Here is a 17015-nt window from a genome sequence, read left to right on the forward strand (position 1 = left end):
AGTTATTAGTTAATTGTATTTGGTATTTGGAAGAGGTGATTAATATCTCGAGCTATTAGTTTGTTTTTATCCAAAACACATCTTGATATTTAAATAACACTTCGGTGCATTTTTTTGTTGATAATTTGCCTTTTTTTTAATCCTATATGTTGTTTAATCCTATATCATGTTTTATAATTCAGTTCTGGCCGGGTAAGGTAATAAAAATATGAATAAGAATTGCATTGCAATTGTAAAAACTAAAATAACAGCCTCGAAATATATTAGGATCCTTCCCGGTAAATGTGCTCGAAATAAACATACCAGTATTATCAAGCTAAGGTCCAAATGAAAAGCCATTTAACACGCACTAATTATTAAGTGTTAAGTCCTCAGTGGCAGACCTCTCCTGCCACGCAAAAAATGAAGCTAGATTTTGGTTCTCATATGCACTTTTAGAAAATACCCATAAATTACTACACTTTAGAGAAGGAATGGGGATTTAGATATGTGTGATTTTCCATACACAATTTTGATATGCTTCTAAAAAAAAGTGTGACACAAATGGCTAATCATTGCGTTACATAATTAAAGGATTTTCATTCTTCTTTTATATTATACTTCCTTTTGAATGATCGCGATTGTCTTAAATCAAAACTTTTGGCGACAATATTTAGCAAACAAACATTATTTTATTGATACAAAAGAATGTAAACGTTTATCTCCAGAGCTACACCTCGATGGATGAAAGCTTATTTTGTCGGATTATACCGTGGATTTCACAAGAAATGCTTGCTTTAGCAGAAACTTGCATATTAATTTTTGATTACAAAATCAGTTACGCCCAAATCATAAAGTAGTCCTGAAATACGACAAAGTAGAACGAAAACCTCTGTTGTGATTAATTAGTGGATTGTGAATGTCGAAAAAGTATGAGACAGGCTTTTGCTCCATATTGCAGCAGGTAATGGAGGTACGTCAACTTATGCGATCAAATGACCATTTTTTCAAAAACAATTATCGCCATAACTCGAATGTTTCAGAACAAAACATGAATATTTTTTCATGGAGCATATGTATAATCGTACGAAGAATCCATATCCGCAAAAAAAGTGTGTTTTGGTCATTTTGGCTTATACGTCAACTATGTGATCATGGGCAGTGTACCATTCGCGTATGAAGCCTTCAGTTTGACTTCGTCGAGAGTGTCTCCTGTTACCTCTAGCATCACGTCATCCGCGAAGGCTTCTGTGAGGTGCTTACTCTCCCTAAAACCTATTCGAATCCTTTCCCTCCTTTGAAGACAATATTGGTAGCACTGTCATGCAATGTTGGTGCCACTGCAAGGAAATGTTGATACCACTGTTTCGCATCGTATTGCAACGTCAAACCGAATGTAGCTACGCTTGCACTTAGGTCGTTGCCATTTTCAGCAGCAGACTCCTGTGAGGTAAGACGTGTTTCATGTGTGATTGTCTCTACCGTGTCGAGTGATTCTACAACCGTGTTTTATTATATCAATGACTATTTATTACCGCAACTTGATAGATATTTACATTGGCGACGGTGACAGGTTAATAATTAGAACAAAAATTTGGGTAGAATCACTCGGCAAGAATTTTTTTTTCTCTTTGGTGAACAAAAGTGAGTTTAAAGGATATGTATGAAAGACCATTATATTGCTGGCCGGAATTATCATCCTGGTTTTGAAAGGCACGTAAAGAAAACCGCCGGGAAACACATCAGGAAAAAAATATGATTTGTTTCAAAACAGATAATTGTGTGTTTGTGTGTTTGTGTGAGACGCTGTGAGAAAACCGTCAGTGAAAATTAAAGGCGTGTAAGGAAAACCGCCTGGCTAACAGCGGAATGCCAAGAACACAAATGAAAACCACATAACGACAGTACAGTTACTCAAAAGTAATAAGTACAGGAAAGACGAGTTTAGATAACCGTCAGCAAAAGGGGTGCGTAAAGAAAACCACTAAATGAAAGTTGAATTACTCAGAGGTAATGAAAACCTCCAATGGATTAGTTTTCAGATAACTATATCTGCTCATAATGGTAATGAAAACCTGTAGCAACAAAAATAAATTCAAAAAGAGACAACAGCTAGTGTTAAAATAAGTAAGCAACAAAAACCCTTTGAGAAAGCATGATTATGCGTACTTATGTTTAACTAACTAGTATTCATTAGAAATTGCGGAAGTAGCGTGAGAAAAAAAGCAATATTCATACATGTGAACATGATTGATTACAATTACTGTACTGGATAAGGCAAAGTATAAAATCTATATTAGGAAAACAATTGAACTTAATGTAAAATGTACAGAAAGGATTCTAAATTGAATCACGTTCTCTTTTCAAAAATTTCAGATTAAAGTTGAAAATTGAAAGCAATTTGCAAGCGAGAGAATGGAAGGTGAAGGTAGATACGTACGCGTATATCAGTATATCAGTTTGACGAAGGAGAGTGTGATGTCTCCGATCACGAATTGGACACGATGACACAATTAAACGTCGAAAGGTTTGTTCGTGCTTCATCTGTCTATGATGACGAGGTAGAAAAAAAATGATGAGTATGCTAAACAACTAATCACGTTGGATTCGAATTGGGAGAACGAAATATTGAAACAACAGATCACCGACCTAAAAAAACCATCGCTGAGATGTCAGGCTCTGGAGATCAACGCCAACGCAATGTTGGATCTAACGACGCCGAGGAGAGCTGGAACAACTATCGAACAATGCCATTATCACAGTCGGAAGGACCAAGCGTTAGGTGGGATCAGATGAAGCCGTTCCCTAAGAATATACCGGCGAACAAAATGTGGGAGGAATGGGCGAAACATATCGAAAATTTTGAGATTGCTGCCTCGCTGTCCAACGCCATCGATCCCGTACGCCGGTCCCAATTACTTTTCCTGTCCATGGGTGATCAGCTACAGGGCATAGTAAGGGCAGCCAAGCGTCGTCCGAACTTGAACGACAAAGAATGCTACATGCTCTTTATTAGGAACATTGAGGACCACCTACGCTCCATGACCGATACCGCTGCAGAGCATGAAGCTTTTTCTTGTATGCAGCAAGGTATTGGATAATCGGTAATGAGCTTCCATGCAAGAATAATGGAGAAAGTTCGTTTGTGTCGATACAGTTCTGTCGACCAAGAACGCTTCGTTCGTGCTCAACTCCTGAAGGGTATGACGAACCGAGAGCTAGCCAAAATCCCTAGGACTTTCGGTCACGAAACCAATGTTGTTGTCCAGGCGGCAACTCGAGACGAGGCATACCAAGGGGAAACGTCCAGAACGGCATCTTTGAATCACGAAGCAATCAGTCAAGTCCGTGGTCGAGTGTCAAGATTTACAGGAAAGCGGGAGAACAGAGGTGAACCCACCGGATCTCAAAGTAAGCCGTATCGTCGAGAAGAACATCGATCCAACAGTCGTCCTGAGATGTGCACCAGATGTAACAAATGGATGCAGCGAAATCGTCCATGTCCGGCACTAAAGCTCAAGTGCAATGCGTGTGGCAAATTTGGTCACTTTGCTGTTGTATGCAGATCAGCCCATATCAATGCAATGCAAAGTTACGATCTACCGAGGGACAGTACACAAGAGGTGAAAGCGACCCCGAAAGATGAGGAGGTAAATTGAACATAAAATTCAGCTATATTAACTATAAGAAGAAAATACATACAATACATACCAGTTACGATTTCCTTAAAAACATTGTTTTAATTCAACAGCTTAACGCACTTTCGCTTGAGGACGTACTGATCGACTGTCGTGTAGGATCTTCCATCCCAATAAAGTTCCTAATTGATTCCGGGGCGGATGTGAACGTCGTCGGAGGCCATGATTGGCAATGCCTGAAAACGGGATTTGAATCGGGGTTAGTAGAGCTGACACCCATCGTAATCAACTCAAATAGAGGGCTACGAGCTTATGCTGCTAGTGTCCCAATAAAAGAAGATTTTGCATTCAGAGCAACTATAGCAGCAGATGGATCAATAAACTCGGTAGAGGCAGATTTTTTGGTGGTGAATGATGGAAAGCGATCTTTGCTGGGCAGATCGACAGCCACTGACCTAGGTCTGTTATTTGTTGGATCGCAAGTGAAAAAGTGTGAAATTGGCGACAACGGGATATTCCCGAAGATGCCTGGCGTCAAAGTTAGGTTCAGCATCGACAAGAGTGTGCCTCCTACGCGAAACGCATACTTCAACATTCCCGCGGCTTACAGAGAAGGCGCTCGACGGCGGTTAAGGGAGATGGAAGCAAGTAGCATAATTGAGAGAGTTGTAGGAGCGTCAGAATGGATAAGTGGCATGTCGGCAGTGTCAAAAGGAAGGGACGATTTTCGATTGGTCGTCAATATGAGGGCTCCGAATCGAGCAATTAAGAGGGAATATTTCCGTTTGCCAGTACTCGACGAAATGAAAATCAAATTACAAGGCGCACGATACTTTACGAAGTTAGATCTAAAAAGTGCCTACTATCACTTAGCGGCGAGTCAAGGGATTTAACAACATTTCTGGCCGAAAACGGTATGTTTCGGTTCACTCGTTTGATGTCTGGGGTGAACTGCGCCCCAAAGATATTTCAACGCGAAATGACGCGAATATTGGAGAACATTGAACACAAGATAATCTACATAGACGATGTACTTCTTTTTGCTGATAGCCTGAAAAAAATACATGAAACCGCTCAGGTCGCTCAGGTACTTCAGATCTTTAAACATAACAATTTAACGTTAAATAAAGATATATGTGAGTATGACAAAACGGAGGTGACGTTTCTTGGTTATAAATTAGAAGAAGAGGTGAAGAGGGGAAAATTGGAGCTATAGAAAAATTTCGACGACCAACAACGACTTCAGAGCTAAGGAGTTTTCTTGGTCTGGCATCGTTCGTCAGCCCTTACATAAGAAATTTCGCTGAAATCTCAAGTCCTTTGAACAACAAGAGAAAGCGTTCAACGACTTGAAGCACCAAATAATCCATTCCACTGTGTCATTGGATTATTTTTCGGAAAATGATGATACTATACTTTACACCGATGCTTCACCGAATGCCATTGGCGCAGTACTAGTACAAGAAAGAGCAGGTAGCCACCCACGCATAATCAGTTTTGCATCAAAAGCTTTGACGGAAACTGAGAAGAAATACGCTCAGAATCAACGAGAAGCTCTTGGAGCGGTATGGGCGGTAGAGCACTTCTCGTACTTTTTGCTGGGTCGACATTTCACTCTACGTACCGACGCAAGTGGAGTCACCTATATTTTCTCGAAACGAGCTTTAACCAGGGCAGACGGATGGGCACTGTGGCTCAGCCCTTATGATTATACGATAGAATATGTTAAAGGCGTCGACAACATAGCGGGCCCATCGTCACGATTATATGAAGGTTGTGATGACGGACCGTTTGACAAGGTATTGAGCCCCTGGAAAGTCGCCTATATCGAAGCGAATGTGGTAGGTTTCATAACCGAGAATGAAATTAAAGAATACACTAAAAAGGATAAAACACTTCCGCAGGTAATCTCATATGTAAAATTTTCGAAATTTGAAATAATTTAAAAGAAAATTCTAGGTTATGGTGGCTTTAGAAACGGAAAAATGCCAGCGCAACTAAACCGATTCCGAGCAGTATCCGAAGATCTGCATATTAAAGATGGCATGCTCACGAAACTTGGTTGCACTGTAATTCCAGATGAGCTTCGCTCGAAAACACTCGAAACACATAAAGGCCATCCACTGACGGCAAAACTCAAGAGCATTCTCCGCGAGCGAGTTTGGTGGCCAGGAATAGCAACAGATGCTGATGATTGGGTAAAGTCGTGTGAAACGTGTGCCGTGAACGGTAGACCTGAAAACCGACTCCTATGCACCGCATGTTCGCTCCTAAGACAGTATGGGAAACCCTTGCCGTGGACTTTAATAGGCCTTATGCCAGATATGGAGAAGTCTTGATCCTGGTTATAATCGACTACAGGTCAAGATATGCTATTGCAAGACCCGTTAAATCGACAAGTTTTGAAACACGAGAAAAATCCTCGATGATGTTTTCAATAAAGAAGGTTATCCAGAAACGATTAAGTCAGACAACGGACCACCATTCAATGGAGAAGCTACTGCAACACAAGAGGCATACAGATGATTTTCTCTACGCCATTTTTTCCACAACAAAATGGTCTAGTAGAAAATTTTATGAAGGTTGTAAACAAGGCGATGTCTACTGCACAGTCAAGAGAATGTGATTTTAACGAAGAGCTGCAGGCGGCAGTAAACGCTCATAACGCTAAATCGTGGTAGAGTATCCGTCAATGAAAAACTTTTGGATTCAAGAGATGTCGAAGTTAAACTTTACTCCAAGGCTCAAGGAGATGCTCGAAGAAGCGCAAGACCTTGTAAAGTTTCCCCTGGCGATGAAGTAGTATTGGAACGCCATTCGAAAGGAAAAGGAGAAGCGAGATTTGATAAAAAGCGATATACTGTCATCAAAGAAGAGAACTAGAACAACTTGCTCCTTGGCGATCAAAACGGTTACCGTGCCCGTCGCCATGTATATCAAACGAAAAAGGTTCACCGAGGGAGAAGTTTGAATAACGAAAAACAAGCAGAAGTAGCAGTTTCCTCGTCAATTCCAAAGCGGACATCAAGAAAGAGGAAAGCTCCAATCCATCTGTCGGATTACGTACAACAAACGGAATATTTCAATTGAGCTATCAAATTTGCAGTCGGAAGAATTGGCATTTTATGGATCTTAAATATAAACTGTTTGTTGATCCAGGTTGATTCGTGCATTTTGCCTTGGAATTCAGCAATCCAAATCGTGTCCATATAGGTCCTGTATTATCCTGAACGTTAAATTGTTCGCATGCATCGCATCCGACTGGAAATTTTCTTTTTTTCTTCAATTAACTTTTTACTGCTGCTTGCTGAGAGGGAAAAAACTGCACGGTTAGAAAAAAGTACCTAATTTTAGGTACTTTTTTCCTCTTGCATCTCCCTCCCTCTTCCCTTTGTTGTCATAAACCGAACAGCAAAACTATAGACACTATAGGTTCCATAGACGAGCGCAGGCACGGTTTGGTTATTTCGATTAAGTGTGTTTTTCCACTTTTTCACAGTGTAGCACGCGAATTTGACGTCACACGCTGCGTTGCTTGGGTTGCAATAGTGACGTCATGCTCGTTTGGCTACACTAACTGACAGTTCGTTTGGCTACACTCGCCTTCGCCTCAGCTCGTCTATGGAACCTACAGTGTCTATAAGCAAAACCACTCAACAAGGGCAGTAAAGTGTGGGAACCCAACGTTGAGTAATCTCATGTTTGCAAAAGTTGAGTAAAATTTACCTAACTTTTGGTTAGTTTCTATTTAAAATTAAGTATATTTTACTTAATATTAAGTAAATTTACTAATTTCAAGGAAAAAAATTACCTTATTTTGGGTTCCCACACTGAACTCCCGATTTGAATGAAAAGTACCTAATATTAGGTATTTTTTTCTAACCGTGTAAAGAAGTTGAAATTGAAATCGTAAACTTGACAGTTCACGTCTTGTGAAAACGCTTATACACGGACAGATAAATCAACCAAAACTTTAAGTTCAATATACGCACTGATGAGAATATCGTAGAAAAAATTTATCCAAAATTGGGTAGTTTTCCCTTTCTTTCCCATGATTACTATCAAAGCTAGAGCAAGATGCAAACACCTCACCTCACCTCAGGTTGCTCAGCCCAATAACCCAAATTTGAGTAAATTCAATATTCTCTATTTTGGGTTGATTAAGGTCCGCTTTGGATGAATTAAACTCAGCTTTGGGTACATTATTTACATGGGATTAAAGGCAAACTACCTAGTGCCAGAAAAGTCATTTTACTCAAATTTGTGTTATTGGCCCAAACCACGGTTTTGAGTGCAAACAACCCAATTTTGGGTAGTTTTGGTTTTCAGTGTAGGCCCTTGTGAAATGTTGTTTATGAACTCTAGTATGAATTGACCCAGAGATTAATTTTATTTTTTGTATTTTTTTGGAGAAGAGGGAGGATGTGAGGTGCTTACTCTCCTTAAAAACCATTCGAATCCTTTCCCTCCTTTGAAGACAATATTGGTAGCACTGTCATGCAATGTTGGAACCACTGCAAGAAAATGTTGGTACCACTGTTTCGCATCGTATTGCAACGTCAAAGCGGATGTAGCTACGCTTGCACTTAGGTCGTTGCCATTTTCAGCAGCAGACTCCTGTGAGGTAAGACGTGTTTCATGTGTGATCGTGTCGAGTGATTCTACAACCGTGTTTAATTATATCAATGACTATTTATTACCGCATTTTGATAGATATTTACACCTTATATTTTCACACCGACCGGGAGACTTAAGCGTATTACTGGATAAGCCTTCAGCACACTCTGTATAAGCTGACAATCTATTCAGGGTGACCCTCTCTAGCAGCTTTCCAGCTGTGTCGAGTAGGCAAATTGGTCTGTATGCCGACAGTATTTGCGGCACAAAGAACAGACGTTCATCTTCATTCGCGTGCTTGTGTAAAAGATTGTACTGGTCTTTTTGAAGTATGTCGTTATGCCCCCGTTGCGCGGTGCTAGTGTGCTGATAAAATGGTTAAAATTTGCCGTATTTTACTTTTTAGCGCTAGTGTTCATTCCGAATTGCTCCTAGGTTCGCTCCTAGGTGGCAGCACTACATTGTTTATGTAGCATATGCCAACGCCATCACTTAGTGAGATTGAGTTTTCATGTCGGGCAGCCTGCGTTGGCGGCGCTGAGGTGCGATTTAAATCTTTACACACGTTTTTAACGAAATTTTGTTCGAGCATCCATGTCTGTTCTCTGTGTTTGCGGTGTGGTGTGGATGAACAGAAGTAAACTTTCACCTGACGCAGTTTCTGTCGAGCCACGGATGCTTCCGGAAGTACTTACATCGGTTTGGACATATTTATTCACCGTTATGTCCTGAATGTGAGAGTGTTGAAAAGACTCCAAAATACGTGGTATTCGATTGCCCAAGGTTAGTGGAAGACACGTGGAATGCGGTCAGCAGAGTCGTGACGCAAATACTGTCGGAGCTGCAGCGTAGATGGAGAAGTCAGCAGCGAATAAGCGTAGTCTCGGGGAAAATCCCGAACAGTGAGCAGTGTTTGGCCTCGGATCGTCGAGGCGCCGGCGAACTGGAAATCTTCTGCCAACCGGCATCGTCGGATCGACCTTGGCACTCGAACAGCCAGCCTGCTGAAGAAAGAAGAACAAAGAAGGAAGCGCTTCACGACGTCATCCATCACCACCGGACCACCTCTGCAATCCGAAAAAGTCAGCGCAATGGGCGAAACCGTCCCCTGCGATAGCCGCCGGTAGTCGGAGCAACATCAGTGCGGAAATTTCCTTCACCGGAACTGGTGGACTACCCTCGACGCCGGGGGGAGTCAAGAGGATTCAAGGAATCGAGACAACGTTGCAGTGGAGCAATGGATTGGCCAGCTAGTCGGCTAGCACTAGCTAGCTTACAAAAACCAACTTGGTGTAACACCTCACCCCCTCTCCCTTTCTCTTGGGGAAAGTTTCGGAGAAACAGGCCAACGACCGAGTCCGTCAACACCCTCGGTGAGGTGCTGAATGGTGCATGAGGCTGCAGGGCACCATTGCATCTCATCACCAAGTCGTTACGGGAAGAAGTGCCAAAAGCTAATTGGAGGGAACGAAGCCCCTCCTCCCTTAACCTTGGTAATAGCTTGCATAACCATTACATCACCGACACCATTCCGTGGCGTGGAAAAGAACTAGCCGCTGATTGTCGTATAAGAATCGATCACCGTGGAAGTTAGGTTAGCGTAGGTTAAGAAAGTGTGACAGTGTGGAAGAGTGTCGGAAAAGTCCGAATAAATTAATCCAGCAATCACGGTGTCTCTATATTATTTTTCAAAAATCAGTATCTCTAAAACACCCACCAGGCAAAAGTATATGATCTCCTCTTTCATATCGTGGGCAAACCAAAATGTTCTATCGGGGATCTATATTTTTATTTCGCTATTTTTGGTGCAAACTCCACAGAAATCTCAAATAATAGCTGACTCAATCCCCAAAAATATATGGAAAAATGACCCCCGATAGAACATTTTAAAAATGCACCTACGTGAAAGAGGAAAACCTATATTTTCGTGTAGTGGGCGTATTACAGATACTATTTTTTTTAATAAGCCTCTTCGGACAAAGACACCGTGGCAAAACCTTGTGTTAAGAAAGTTCAACAAGCTGATTGGTGAAACTGGCAACACGGGAAAGTTTGAAGAATATTATAGTGAAAAATATGTTGGGAAAAAAGGTCCGCTAAATTATAATACTAGAATGTAAGTTTTGGATATGAATTTATATTGTAATTGAATAATAAATAAATTAATTACAGCTTTGAAGCTGATCAAAAAGAATCTGCTATCAAAAAGTATTTTGATGTGACTATTCCCAACACCTTGAATTTAAGTTTTTCTGTACTTCAGTGCGGTCATTCTTTGTGTCTCGAAATATCCCTTTGAGCATGCTGACCCTGAATTAAAGTCAGGGAGTTTCAGGAAGGCTCACCGCCGAGCAACCGGTAGTTACAAGGTACAGCTTCTAAATACGATTCAGTTAGTAATATGTACGCGGTCAATACAAAACCGATAGCAATTGTATACGTCGCGTGGATGGTCGATAACGGCCAATTGTTGGTAGTGTGTTAGCGTGTGTGAAGTGTAAGAATTGGTGATAGTTTCTCCAAAGCTGGAGACGCTGAGTGTCTAACGGTTTGCAAAGTGTTTAAAATTGTGTTTATCACATTTTGCCGATTTAGCTTTGTTACCAAGAGGATCATCGTGTCCAGGACTAATCACCTCCACAGATTTCTCGTAAGATTCTTCTATGCAGTACATAGCGATCAGGTTCAAGAATGCAAGACAGTAAAAGCAATTTGTTGCCATACGAGACAGTTTGCTCAAGTCAGCACAAATTATTCATGACTGGGCATTTCGATTCGTCACAAGTTGCGAAAATTTCATTCCGTCTTGAAAGCTTGGACAAGTTATGGGAGGAGCTGGAACATGATGCGGAGCTTGATGCACTCCGTCGTGAAGATTCTAATGATTCTGATTCTCATCCCAAAACTTGTAGGGATTTTTTTTCCTTGTTGGGTATTTTAATCACTGCGACCATTTGTTAGATCTATTGTGATACTTGTAGGGATTAGTAACGCAGAAAAGCTAAATCAACAAAAATGACAGTTGTGCACCGCCTCCGTATCGAGTGGTGTGCCCCCGAAAACGCGAGCACTTTGAAACTTGGATTCCGTCAGGAGTGACCTTAAGATGGCTGCTTCAATCTTCTGCAATGCTGGAGCATCGGTATTGACGCGAGTAATGCGTCGCACCCATGGCGGCTCATGATGTTGATGGTTGGTCGGGCGTCGAAACTTGAAAAAGTTGTTCGAAGTGCTCGAACCAAGGTTTCAGCTGATCAGTTGGGTCGGTGAAAAACTGACCTGTCGCGTCTTTCACCAGAATCTTCGGATTCATCCTTGCTCTACTCAGGCGTCGTGCGATATCGTAGAGGAGGCGAATATCGCCAGGTACCCTTACCGGGACTTAAAATGATCATAACATTGTCAGTTTTTCACCGATTTTGACGATTTTGGTTGCTACGAATGCAGGAACTTACCCGCCATTCGAGATAACCGATTCGGATTAACTGGTAACCAGAATTCCGGATTAACTGGGCCAAATCCCAAAGTATGTGTAAATTGAAGATATATATTCAATCAAATGAAGATTTCTTGCGTCATGACTAATAAACTTCGTTGGAAATTTAAAGAATATAACTTAACTACGTTACAGGACCATCTTATGAATTAATCCCGGAACGGTTATTCCGGAAACAGGTTCCCGTGGGGCCTTAAGTGGCCACAAACTTATTCTGAAGAAACCCTGGCAATATGGGTATCAAAATTGATGAAATTGTTTCGGAAGCATGATCTGATAAGTAATTGGACCATTGGATGGTTTGACAACGGACCGGTCATCCTGGAACAGGTTCCCGTGGGGCTTTAAGTGGCCACAAACTTATTCTGAAGAAACCCTTGCAATATGGGTATCAAAATTCATGAAATTGTTTCGGAAGCATGATCTGATAAGTAATTGGACCATTGGATGGTTTGACAACGGACCGGTCATCCTGGAACAGGTTCCCGTGGGGCCTAAAGTGGCCACAAACTCATTTTGAAGGAACCCTGGCGATATGGGTATCAAAATTCATGAAATTGTTTTGGAAGCATGGTTTGATAAGTAATTGGACAATTGGATGGTTTGACAACGGACCGGTCATCCTGGAACAGGTTCCCGTGGGGCCTAAAGTGGCCACAAACTCATTTTGAAGAAACCCTGGCAATGTGGGTATCAAAATTCATGAAATTGTATCGGAAGCATGATCCGATAAGTAATTGGACCATAGAATGGTTTGACAACGGACCGGTCATCCTGGAACAGGTTCCCGTGGGGCCTAAAGTGGCCACAAACTCATTCTGAAGAAACCCTGGCAATATGGATATCAAAATTCATGACATTGTTTCGGAAGCATGATCTGATAAGTAATTGGACCATTGGATGTTTTGACAATGGATGGGTATCATAATTCATGAAATTGTCTCGGAAGCATGATCTTTTGGGTTATTAGGCCATAAGATGGTTTGACAATGGACCGGTCATTCTCAAACAGGTTTCCGAGGGGACCCTCATTTAGAAGAAACATTTGCTATCTTCTTTTTCCGTTATTTCTTGTCAAAAAGACTTAAAAATTCTTGACAGATACTCAGAAATGATTTATAATGAACCACAGGCGCCGTAAGTATTATAAAAATTAAAAAAAAAACGACTAAAATTTTCAAAATGTATTGTGGTGACAATATGGGTCAAAAACGTGACAAAAGCGGGACGTGATAAAGTCGGAGGTAGATAAAATCGGGGAGTGACAAAATCGGGTCAACACTGTGTAACTTTTCTCATTTCACTTTTTACTTTCCACTTCTCACTGCTCACTTCTCATTCGACCCAATAACTATTCGGCCTAACAGCCATTCAGCCAACATCAGTCTCATCTTCTTAGAAAAACATGTTTCCGAAAATATTCCAAGAATTTTGATGTCAGGGTGTCTTATAAATGAGTTTGTGGCCACTAAAGACCTTTCGGGAACTTGTTCTAGGATTACTGTTCTGGTAGATATCCATCCTATGGTTTCAACTTTATGGATAACATATTTCCGAAACAATTCCAAGAGTTTTGATACCCATATTGCCAGGGTTTATTTTGAATGAGTTTTTGGCCCCTACGAGCCCTCCGGGAACCTGTTCCAGAATGACCGTTCCGGTTCATATCCATCCTATGGTCTCAACTACATGAATAACATGTTTCCGGAAAAAATCCAAGAATTTTGATACCCATATTGCCAGGGTTTATTCTAAATGAGTTTTTGGCCACTACTGGCCTTCCGGGAACTTGTTCCAGAATGACCGTTCCGGTTGATATCCATCCTATGGTCTCAACTACATGGAAAACATGTTTCCGGAACAATTCCAAGAATATTGATACCCATATTTCCAGGGTTTCTACCAAATGAATTAATGGTCACTTTAGGCTCTCCGGGAACCTTTTCCAGAATTACCGTTCCGGTTGATATCCATCCTATGGTCTCAACTACATGGAAAATATGTTTCCGGAACAATTCCAAGAATTTTGATACCCATATTGCTAGGGTTTATTCTAAATGAGTTTTTGGCCACTACGGGCCCTCCAGGAACCTGTTCCAGAATGACCGTTTCGGTTCATATCCATCCTATGGTTTCAACTATATGAATAACATGTTCCCGGAACAATTTCAAGAATTTTGATACCCATATTGCCAGGAATGAATTTGCGGCCACTATAGGGCCCACGGGAACCTATTCCGGGATGTCCGTTCCGAGTCCATATGATCACGTGGTCCTAATACGTTGGGAAGTCATAATCCTCGAATTTTCTGCGAAACTGGTAACTCAGGATACAAGAAATCATCATTTGGATTCTATAGGATCAACTTCTCTATTTTTGAGACATGGTCTAGCAAATCCGGAACTCCGGTAACCAGGTAATCCGGATCGGTCCTATGTGACATGGATCGGATAGAGGATGAATTTCTTAATCCATAGCAAACGGAATCGTCCAAATCGGTTGAAAACTGACGAAGTTATGGTCATACCAAAACGTGGGTACCTGGGTACCCTGTCGGTACGTTACGGGGTAAAAATATTCAGAAGCCCCTCCCCAAGCCCCCCCTTACTGGATTTTCATTTTTGTACCACTCAAACATTAATTTTACCGAGTTTGAAGATGTCACGGAGTTTCAATTTCCTGCGATGTTTAGAACCCTAAAAAAAATTCACTTAAAAACGAAAAAGGTACCCGGGTACCCTGTCGGTAACAAAAGGGTTAAATAACACATTGACGCACTCTGCTCAGTTGCACCGCTTTGGAAAGAATCTGCATCCGGTCTTTCCGAATTGACTGACGAGTTCGTGAGACTCGTCAATGTTTTGGGCACATTAGAAATCAAGGCGTTTCAAGACACATTTTGCTTCTACATACGATCGTACTGCAGAAGGTCGGTATATAGTGCGTTCACTAGTCAGAAAGAAAGTACTTCCAACACGTCGAACAACTTTGTGCCAGTTAGGCCAACACTGTCACAGCATGATCTGCCTAGGATTCAACGCATAACACGCGTCAATACCGAAGCTGCGCCACTGCTAGAGATTCAAACAGCTTCTTCTTCTTCTTCTTCTTCTTCTTCTTCTTCTTCTTCTTCTTTTTCTTCTTATTGGCATTACATCCCCATACTGGGACAGAGCCGTCTCGCAGCTTAGTGTTCATTAAGCACTTCCACAGTTATTAACTGCGAGGTTTCTAAGCCAGGTTACCATTTTTGCATTCGTATATTATTAGGCTAACTCGATTATATTTTTATGCCCAGGGAAGTCGAGACAATTTCCAGTCCGAAAATTGCCTAGACCGGCACCGGGAATCGAACCCAGCCACCCTTAGCATGGGCTTGCTTTGTAGCAAACGAGGGAGGCAGGAATACATCCCCGACCCGCTAAACCGTTTCCATTGCCGCCAAGGGAAAACTCCGTCGTCCAGGCATCTCTGCATTGCAGATCTGAACATCTTGAGAGCCTCAGCAATTGCCACTTTGATGGCCAGGTTCGGAATACCATCCGGTCCTGGTGCCTTACCTACACTAAGAGACTGTGCAATCCCCGCAAGTTCCGCCACAGTTACTCTTCTCCCGTCGGCCACCCTGACCCCTGGCAGCTCCACAAAGTGAGGCCAGGGACTTGGGTCATGACGTGGGAAGGGCCCCGCGATGATCCTCTCCAGCATCTCCGGAACCGCTCTGTAGGGGATATCGCCATACGTGTCTTGACCATTACGACCCTATAGGCGTCACCCCATGGATTCACGTTCTCACTTTGACACAGGCCCTCAAAGCAGGCTTTTTTGCTTGATCTAATCTCAGTCTTCAGAGCGGCTCTAGCAGCCACGAATGCCACCCGTCGTTCAACATGCAGCAACAGCAGTCGAAGCCCTCTTGCACGCATAGTCGACATGGCTGTTATGTTGTTATCTATTATGACCCCAAAGAGCTTCTATCTATCTCCCGGTCTATAGCTCAGTAACATGAGACCCCTGAACTGTGTCGCAGGGCCGGCATGCTACTGGGTAATTCGGAGGGCCTACGCGGAAAAACGGGTGTACAAACTGTGGAATTATTGTTTTGTAATTTTGTGTAAAATGACTATGGCAGTTTATTTGAAGCTAGTTAGTAGGGATCTAATTTATTGGGCTATTGCACTTTGAAATCTATGTTGGGTGGTTTTCTGGTTTTTCGTTGTTCGGTACGTACCGGTGGTGCTATTGGACGACGTTGGCGAGTGCTCGCAGCAGCAGGTGAGTTGGTGGTCGACGGCGGCTTGGTAGGAAGATGGCGGCTTCCGGCCACGCCTTGGTAGGAAGATGGCGGTATGGCCACGCCGAGAAGGTTTCTCTCCGGCGGAACTGTGTCAGAAATCCTTGATAATTAGACCGAGATCCGACGCGGACGTTGACTCGGTCGATCGTGCTGCGTGAGGTCGCTAATCAAGCGAATGAAATAAACGAATAGAGGTCCTATGGACCAGAAAGTTTTAAAACTTTTCCTCCGGGCTTTTCTAGTAGTTCAAGTTACCTGAACGAACTATTAGGGGCCACAAGATGTCGTTCACTTCTATTTAAAATTCACTGAGACTCTACTCTAGGCACTCTCTCTCACGGCTTACTTGCACGGACGCCAATTTCCTAATGACTAGTAATCTGTACCCTAGAGGTATGCAGACCTTTACCTTTTCCATCGAGTTCCCCCCCCCCCTCGTTCATGCTTCGATTAACCTTATCCACTTCTTACATGTCGACCAACATGTCCTTCTCCCCCTTTGTACCACAGTTGATTATCATCACCCATCATCACTTGCCCATTATTTTATTTTACAATTCTCACATTAACAATTTAGGCTGTACACAATTTTTACATTATAAAATTTTCCAACTACATTTTTTTAACATAAATAACTTTTACATAAACAAGGTTTACATTAACATATTTTGACTATTCCTACTAAATTTAAAACAATTTCTAAAATCAACTCAACAGTTTCAAGACAAGACACACAAATTGAAATAAAATCTATGAAATATGTAACTTAACGGTTACAACACTCATCCATGGAGAGCGAATGTCATCGCATTTCACTCCGGTCTTTTGGGGCTACACATTTTGGAGATCCTGCCAGGTTATTTCTTGGATCCTGACACAGATTTCAAAAGCTGAGTTGAATTGAAGTGGGTAATGTGCTAATGTGTTAAAATATGTGATGGTTTAAATAAAAATCACAAGGCAAACGAATAGCAGTGACGATGACGG

Source organism: Armigeres subalbatus, chromosome 2 (genome assembly GCF_024139115.2).
Source record: "Armigeres subalbatus isolate Guangzhou_Male chromosome 2, GZ_Asu_2, whole genome shotgun sequence".
Taxonomy (NCBI): Eukaryota; Metazoa; Arthropoda; class Insecta; order Diptera; family Culicidae; genus Armigeres; species Armigeres subalbatus.